Genomic DNA, 9,642 nt, shown 5'->3' with positions numbered 1-9,642 from the left:
GATGAATTTATTGTGGTTCACTTTAAATTGAAACATTTTTCGTATATGAAATTTTGAAATTATAGCCCATTTTGTTATTAATCTTACGTTTATTTTATTTGCTAATTTAAACCAAACGTTTTTATGACGAATTTGAGTAAGTTTATCAAACATTACTACTTAAAGCTATGTATCAATTAAAACATAATATTACATTAACAAGCTCTCATTTCCATCTGACATGATTCTAAACGAGATATTTTTAGAGATGTGACCAAGAATGTAATCATGGAAATGGGTTTCGAAAATATTAAATGAAAACGCGAAAGGGAAGTACTTCATGACAGTAAGTGTAATAAAAGAAGAAAGTTGAACAATTAAAGAAAACGAAAAAAGTAAGGAAAACAGGAAGGTAGGCATGAAGGAAGAAGGAAAAAGGAGGCGTAGGAAAGCTCAAAGGGCGGAGCACCAACCTACCGAGGGCTGTTTAATCCCGTCAGAGCTTGTTTGTAGTAGTTGGGCAACAAGACTCCGGACGAATTGGGCGGGTGAGAGGCTTGCTTCGCTTCTCGCCTGGCAGAAGTGGCGGGCTAGTAGCCGCTTGTTTAGGGAGCGCTGATGTCTTGCTGTCGGACCGGTCGAAGGCCAAGCTAGTTCTGCGCACAGGGCTGTCTTGCCACTCCCGGAGCCACCGACTATCAGCGCACCACAAGTTTTCGAGGCTGGCCGCTGATCTAAGCAATGTGACAACTTGGCGAACGCCCATTCTCGGCAAAAGAAGCGCTTCTTCTCGATTACCGGCGCTGCCATTTTTAGTTTCTTTTCTTTTCTTCTTATTCTAGTTTTACTTTGAATCAACCCTTTCTATATACTTCTTCGATTTCTCGGTACAATACTAATAAGACAAATTGAAAAACAATAATAATTAATGGATTATATAAATAAGGATAAATCATTATATACTAAAAACTAGTATATACTAATAATTATTATATACCAAAAAATAACCAATAGCATAAATAAAAAATGTTAAATACTAAAAATTAAAGAAGTTATAGTGTTGGGGTTTGAGGAAGTTTTGATATGGTTCGATCGAACGATCGATCGATCGATCGAGAGAGAGAGAAAGACAGACAGACGGACTTACACTGTAGCTACTTAGGTGGAAAACTATTCCTTGCGGCGTTTCTCCTATTGCCAAAAATACGTTGCTGGTGATGTGTCGCTTGACGTTTTCCAGATCCAAATAACATTCAGATCTAGCCATTGTGTGAAACTCATATCCATTTCTACAGTGTCTTTTGATTCATCGAGCATGATTTATTGAATTAGATCATCAATCGATTCTGTACTTCCTTCTCTAGACATACACAATGCATAATGTTAAGGAAACAAATATGTCAACAGTATCCAAAATAACTACTTTCGTTTTACATTGTTATGAATATCGCTTTTTGCGTGTGCACTAAAGTAAATATAATTTCAATGTTCCTCACATTATTTTACTTCATCTATTCAAACAAGTTATTTAAGTATCAAGAATTAATTTTGCTTACTGAGTACTAATTGCAAATAGTAACTACTCTATGTTGAATTGATTATTCATAAAATTTATTACAACGTTATTAATTATGAAAAAAATGTTTATAATTAATGCATTTAAAAAATACCTTTTTTATACATTTGTTTATGAAATTTCATTTTCTGTCCTATAAACTGTTCATAATTTAAAATATAAGTACATAAACTTTTGTAACATAATTAAAATTTTATTTTCAAATTTAAGATATTGTTAAGAGTAATAAAAGAATAATAAATAAATTAGTCTTTATGGAGTTCGAAAAAAAAGGTAACGGCGTGTAATCGTCAGAAAATTAATCTTGCGAGGTTCTGATTCTGTCATGAACATATAATTTATCTACCTTGAAGCTATTAATCCTATTTGAATTTCTTCATGTGAGCCACATTTAAATCATAACCGTATCGCGAAATCGGTACACTGTGCTATATAGTATTGCATACGTGACAACATAGCAGTATATCAAAATTAATAAGTATCCAGTAATATATTGAATTTTATCTTTTTTAGCATTACAGATTTTAGTACAATACTTCAAAAAAGTATTTATAAAATGTAATTAAAATTTAAATTTAAACATAGCTATAAACAAAAAAATTATATTTTTATTAAATATCTTATTACTTGCTTCTTTGAAAATACAAAATATAAATTTATAGGATACGTTATGTAGATAGATAAACATATATATATATATGCTGATTCTACATTTTAATATATTTAGTATTCAACGAGTAAAAAGGCGAGGTACGTACGTTATTTCAGGAAGTTATCAAAATTTGCATAAATTTTGATTACATTATAAGTTGTATATTATGAAGCTTAACAATTTTTAACTGTAAACTTATAAATATCACAGTTCAACAAGCTTTTATCGTATTTAAGTAATATTTAATAGAATTATAACATATTTGGTAAAATAACATACTAAAATACTATGTTGATAAAATAAGATACGGAGATGATATTTCACGCAATATTCTATAGATAAATAGTCCATTTATCACATTTACTGTAGTATAATTATTTATTTCAATAATTAATAAATCGATGTAAATAAAAAGATGATAATTTATAATATTGAAAAATTAAATATTTTATTTATTATTGAATGTTATATATTTTTTCATTAAAAAAAAAATTAATTACATTGGTATAATAACTTAAAGTATTTAATATTATATTTTCATACCAGTCTAACTTCAAGTATTTTGAAATATACTATTTTAAGAAACGGGAAGTACTAAGCAAATTCTATAATAATTAAGAACTGTAGTATTCTTTTTTAATAAGCATTGTTATAATTGTTAGAAGTAATAAAAATCGTCATTTGGATCCAAAATATATATTAAAATACATTTTTATCTTAAAAATTTTGTTGTCATTTGTAAAGTACGAATAATTATATAAATATTGAATTATCTCATCTTCATACAAATTTTCAAGTAAAATATAAACATTAACATTCTATTTTAAATTTTAATACTTTTCATATCCTTAAAACTATTTAATAGTAATTATTATATATTACTTTACCTTTTTTATGAAATAATATACCTCATTTAATTAAATATAAGAATACGCATAAATTCTAAATAATTCGTAATTAAAAATTTTAAAAATCAAAAATATAATTTTGGAAAAAGCTCTTTAAATTTTCAGTTACTGTAATATTCTGCTAAATATTATTTTATTTGACCCTCTATATTTGGAAAAGGTAATATAACTTGGAAATATTCAAAAGGATTATATTTGATTTACTCAATTATCGTGAAGAAAATGTCTATAGATGAATTTGGCATAATATAATTTTTAATTAATAGTTTAGTTCTTTTATTTATGTAGAAATATCCAACTTCAAAAAACAATGCTTTACATGAAATATTTGTGAAAAACTTTACATATTATAATTCATGTTTACTTGTTCGATAAAGGAAGTCCACTGCTTTGTAATTTCTTCTTAAGTTGGATGATTTCGTTTCTATGATTTAATGCTGTGAATGTGTATGTATTTTGAGATGAGCACTGCTAGTAACAAAAGTAAGAGTGAAAGAGCAGAGATTCGAGCAAAGAATTGACATCGATAAATAGATAGATGATAGATGAGTAGATGGATAGGTAGGTAGATAGAGGCAGATAGAGAGACGGGGCAGTATTGATTTAGATTGTTTTTAGCTTAATCAGTTTATAACAAATTTGGAGCCAAAATAATGGAAAGGAAAATGCCGATCGAAAAAGCCGCCTCTGATGGCTCTGCGGCTTCCTCGCCACTCTCCATTCGTCTGTTGGTAATAGTACTGCGATGTCTTGCTTGACGACTCGATGTTCATTATTGTGCGTTAATGTTCGAAGACAGAATATCTTTCAACATTACACTTCAAATGTGGGGTAGAAACGTTGAATGAGTTCTGTGGCTGGATTGAATCTGTAAAAAAAGTATTAAAATATAAAATTACCTATATTATTCATGTTAATCCACAAATTTTTCTTTCAGGAAAAATAAATAATTAAAATAATTCGTACAATTTTAACATTAAATTAAATTATAAAATTTAATACACACTAATTTTTCTCAAATACATGATTTTATTTTACTTCTAATTTAATATTATTTTATAAAATTAATTATTTCTTCGGCAATATTATTTGAATCGTCGGTTTAACTTAGATCATCCAATCAAATATATTTTTAATGAAATATATTTTTTATTATAAATATGAAAGCACATCAGATTTAGTGCATTATTGTAAAAAAAAAAACAAATGTAGATTTTTTTTAATTAACTTTGCACTACTTTTCAAAGTATTATATACATGAAGACTTACATAATTAGAAAGAGCTTGACAAATGCCATTTTCATTTTTCTGAATATTTTACGATTTACAATTTTATTTACTGCCATTTCGACATATTTGTCAATATCATTGTCGCTATTGTAAAACGAAAAAAGAATTTTTCTTCTATATGAGACGAATATACATTAAAAATAACCTGAGATTATTTTTTAATAGATATAACAAAAATAGAATCGATGAAATGAATAACTTTTCTTCTATAACATATTAATATATGTTTATATAAGCATATAACATTATTTCTCTTTTATAATAATTCTTTTTTAAAAATTCAATTAGAGAAAAATTTGTTATTATTTATTTTTTGATAATTTTTCAATATTTCAATATTTATAAAATCTAATAAATACTACGTCACATTAAAAAATAACTCATTTGGATCAACTAAATAAATAGAATTTAGTTTTGTAAATTTTATTGAATTATCTCTGATAATTAATAATATATTTTGGCGACATATATTAACTTTTTTTTAAAATATTTTGAATAACTACTAACTAGAATTAAAAAATAAAAACATTACTTAATAATTATTAATAAAATTTGATTATTTCATAAATAATTACAAATGATAGACTTGTAAATAATGGTTTAATTCATTTAATTAAATATATAATTACTTTTATAATATAAGAATAAATTTGGTGTATTCACAGATATATTAATATTCACATAAATACGTCTCTAGATATACACAAAAACACGCACGTAAAAATAAAATGTTATTAATATTTATTATTACTGGTATTCTTACTTGTTGTTGTTATATTTATGATTAATTTTTAGTTGTAAAATTCACAAGAAATCATAATTAAATGACGAATATTACACTGAACGCATACACAACAAAACTTTCTAAGGACTGTAGAGAAGAAAAGTATATAATTTCATGGAGAAGAGGGAAAAAGGAAGACAAAAAAAGAAAAATGAGACGTAGGTCTAAAACGGAGAGGAAGCATATTGGACGCATATGTGCATCCGTTCCCGTGTGTTCGTAAATTTGTGGCATACTACAATTGTATTTGTGCCGAGTGAAACCGTAAGATTGTCAAACGTGCATTGTGCACAAGTTGCATAATTTTTTAAAAAATATTATATATTTTTTAGATATTATTATAAAAATATTAAATATTTAATTTAATGAGATAATTACTGTTATCAATTTTTGTTTTAACATAAAATAAATGTACAAATAATATTTGCACTAATTAATTATACATATTAATCACGTAAAATATAAATTCGTAAATTGAGGTTTGGATAAAAAATGATTGTCAGAGTGTTCTTGAAGATTTTATGTTTATATGTATAATCATTGTAGTAAAATAAATAAAATATAAATAGAAAAAAGAATAATTAATACAAAATCTGTCTTTTAAAAGTTATGAAATATTGAAAGATAAAATTAATACTTACACATAAAATTTGTTTATACAGTTTGAATTAGTATTAACCAAGAGTAATCACTATCATAGAAGTAAATATTATTTGTTTTCATTTTTTCATCCCAAAAATATGTATTATATTTTTATATTTATTTTTATGAATTATGATGAGAAATAAATGTGAAACTATTAAAAATCTAACAATTATTACTTCATCAATATGAACAAATTATTTACTACTAGTTTTCTCGAAATCGATCTAAATTACAAACACTTATGTCCTATTTTTATCGACTCTATTTTAATATTATTTTATTGTTTGCATTATTATAAATGAATAATCTATTCTTATTTTTATTCCAAATCATAATATGATAATAAAATTCAATTTTTAATTTGGTAATGCATTAATTAAATTTTTAATGAAATACTTATATTGCTTCATTTTGTAATTACATTATCAAATAAAATTTATAATTTTATTTAATAGTTCTTTATATAATTATTTGGTTAAAATAGTATTAATAATGTAGTTTGAATTACGATCATATTGTATTTCATCATTTTATATTTGATGCTAAATTATATTTTATTTCATAACAAATTCCAAAAATTCATTTTTTTAACATTCTTTGCGATAATACAGTACGTATAACTGTGTTTACTACAAATCTATAATATTTCAGTACTATTTTTGCTAAATTTAAAATTTTTTTGTATTTTATAAAAGATAATCACGATCTTCATTATACGTTACAATGTACGTTATAATTTCATTTCATATAATTTTCAACAATAAAAAATAAGACAATTATTATAAAATTAATATTATTCTTAATAAATAATAAATATTTTACAATTATAATTAAACAGTAGTTTTTGATTTCGATTTTATAAAAATAAAGTATATAAATTAATTATATAAAAGAGAATAATATAGAAAAATTTGTTAGTTAAAAATATATAATGAAACCATGTTGATATACAAATAAAAAAAGGAATAAAATAATTTACTAATTTGTTAACTTTAAAAAATAAAAGTTAAACAATACATTAAACCGAATTCATAAATATGAAGATGTGAAAATTAACTTATGAAAATTGATTTAGTAATTAATTATTAAACATGCCGAACATATATTTATATTATTGAATTTTTTTAAATTACAATGGTAATTTCGAGAATTATGAAAATATAAGAGAGAGAGAAACATATTAAATATTACTTATAAAAAATTGTTTTTTTACAGTTATTAAAATTAAATAATTTTTTTTTTGTAAATTTTGAGTTTTCACATATGGAAGAATTTAATTCAATAGAAGCGATAAAAAGCAAAGTGTAAATACTATAATTAGAGATTTTTATTAAATTTTAAAATAAAAAATATTTCCAAATTTAGATGTTAATATATCTTTTTATTATTTATTATAAATGTAATTTTTTGAATAATAATATAATATTTGTAAACAATTACTTAAAGAAATAAGATAAATACATATAAATAAAATTTTAATTTAGTGCTAAAAATACTTCTGAAATTTTTTAACAAAATTTGCTACATCGACATTATTAAAATGCTTTTTATGAAAATTCGCATACGCATGCTTTTAGGCATGTGTATATAAATTTGTACATACATTAAATATTTCTTAATCATTATAACATATGAAGCATATTAGAAAACAATTTATTGTCTCTGTATAATGGTATGTATTAGTAAAATTTCAATATTTTACAGACAATATTAATGTTGTATAAATATAATTTAAGTAAGGCTTAATTAAACAGGCATTTAAACAGGCTTAATTATCATAATAAAAAGTATCAATTATTAGAATTTACAGACATCAAATACTATTTTTAATTCTGTATTAGTTATATATATTTTTTCGATTCTTGTATATTAATAATAATCGAAAACATGCGCATGGATATATTAATTATGATAATACATAGTAAGCTAGGTACTATTGAATTATCAACTATTGTATATGTATCAACTATCATATTTTGAATTATAATAAAATTCATAAAAGTGATTTTTTGATCTTATGTTTTAATACACAAACTAATTAATTTTTCAAATTAATTTAAACATAATAAATGCTACGACTATAAATATTTCAATTTTGGTAATATAATTTAAATCAATTTTTAGTTTGGTATAATCTAATATATTTAAAAATTACAAAAGTATTTTATTTAAAAAATACAATTATAAAAATGGAATTAAAATTTTTACGATAGTGTAGAAAATTGATAATATTTAAATATATTCTACATAGAGAAGTAAGAATAAATGCACGGAAAAATTGAAATAAATAAACAGATTATAAATTATAATTAACAAATTTAAAGTAGAGTTTAATTAATTTTTAATATGTAAACAATGTCTCTTTATTATACAAATTTATATTTATTAATTACCATTTCAAAATTATGTTCATAAAAATGTTGTAAAATAAAGCTACTAAAGAACATAAACGCAATATAAATGGAATAATGAAATATTTTACACTTATATATTCTTCGATTTTATAATATATATATATATATATATATATATAATGTAGCATTATATATATTTTTGTTCACTTAAAATGAAATTAATTAATAAGAATAAGAAATATTTAAGCTAGTCCATATACCCTTGACATTTGTCAATATAGCTTTTCAGTGAATGAAATTAAGAAAAAAAATTAAGAAATTGTACTGTCATTTGTCATTAAATGTAAAATGTGTTATTTATCACATTAAAGGGTATTTAATATTTACAAATAATTTAATAATATAAATAAATACTATCTACCTGCGTAAATAAGAATATATGAGAACAGAGTTTAATTCTAAACAAACAACCGGTAAAATTTATACAGGTCTTTAAAATAATAATTTTAGTATGACCTTTGAAACATTATTTGAGCCAATTTAGTATAAATTCTAAATGTTGTAAATTAAATAATAAATCAAGAATATACAAATAAATGTAATATTATAAAATAATATAATTTCAATACTTTACAATATAATGACAACGGTTGAACGGTTTTCTTTATATTAGAAATCTTTTAGAAAATGTAGGTGGTGAATTTTGAAAATAATCGGTTTAATTAATACCATTTTAGTACAGATTTATTGATGATCCTTAATCAGTACCACATAATATTCTTTTTATTTTCTATTAAATTATTTCTTGTTTAAAAATTAATTGAAACAAAAAGAAATATGAATAATATATAAATGTTCGTAAAAAAGCTTTAAGATTAAAAATTTTTAATTTAATATTTTAATAATATTTAATTAATAGTATTTAATTTTAATTTAATAAAAATAGTATTTTATGTACAAAAAATGTATTTACTTTTGTATAGTCAGAGCTTTATTCAAGTTTTAAAATTAGTGTAATGTAAATAAATAAAAAATTATTTTATTGTGAAAGTAAGACGTATTTTGTAATTAAAAATTGCTTCATACATATAAAATATTTAAATATTGACTTCAAAATATCATTTAATTTTTTTAAATATGTTATAAAGTTTTATAAATCATTACATCTAATGAACATATGCAATATTTAAAAAATACCAAATATAGTCAAAGATATAATATGATTCTTATATGTTTATCCAGTATTTGTATTATAAAAATACGTATACTATATAGATTCAATTATTCTAACTTAAATATAAGTTATTTTTGTTTTTACTAAAATATAATTAAAAAAATAATCAAATATTATTACAATTTGCCTTATGAAATATTTATTAACAAATATTTTCATTTTATGAACATAGAAAGAAAAGGTAACGCGTTAATAAATCTATCATTACAAGTAGATTAAG

Source organism: Ceratosolen solmsi, unplaced genomic scaffold, assembly GCF_000503995.2.
Source record: "Ceratosolen solmsi marchali unplaced genomic scaffold, CerSol_1.0 scaffold27, whole genome shotgun sequence".
NCBI classification, from domain to species: domain Eukaryota; kingdom Metazoa; phylum Arthropoda; class Insecta; order Hymenoptera; family Agaonidae; genus Ceratosolen; species Ceratosolen solmsi.
The sequence above is the reverse complement of the archived record's forward strand: the minus strand, read 5'-3'. Positions refer to the sequence as shown.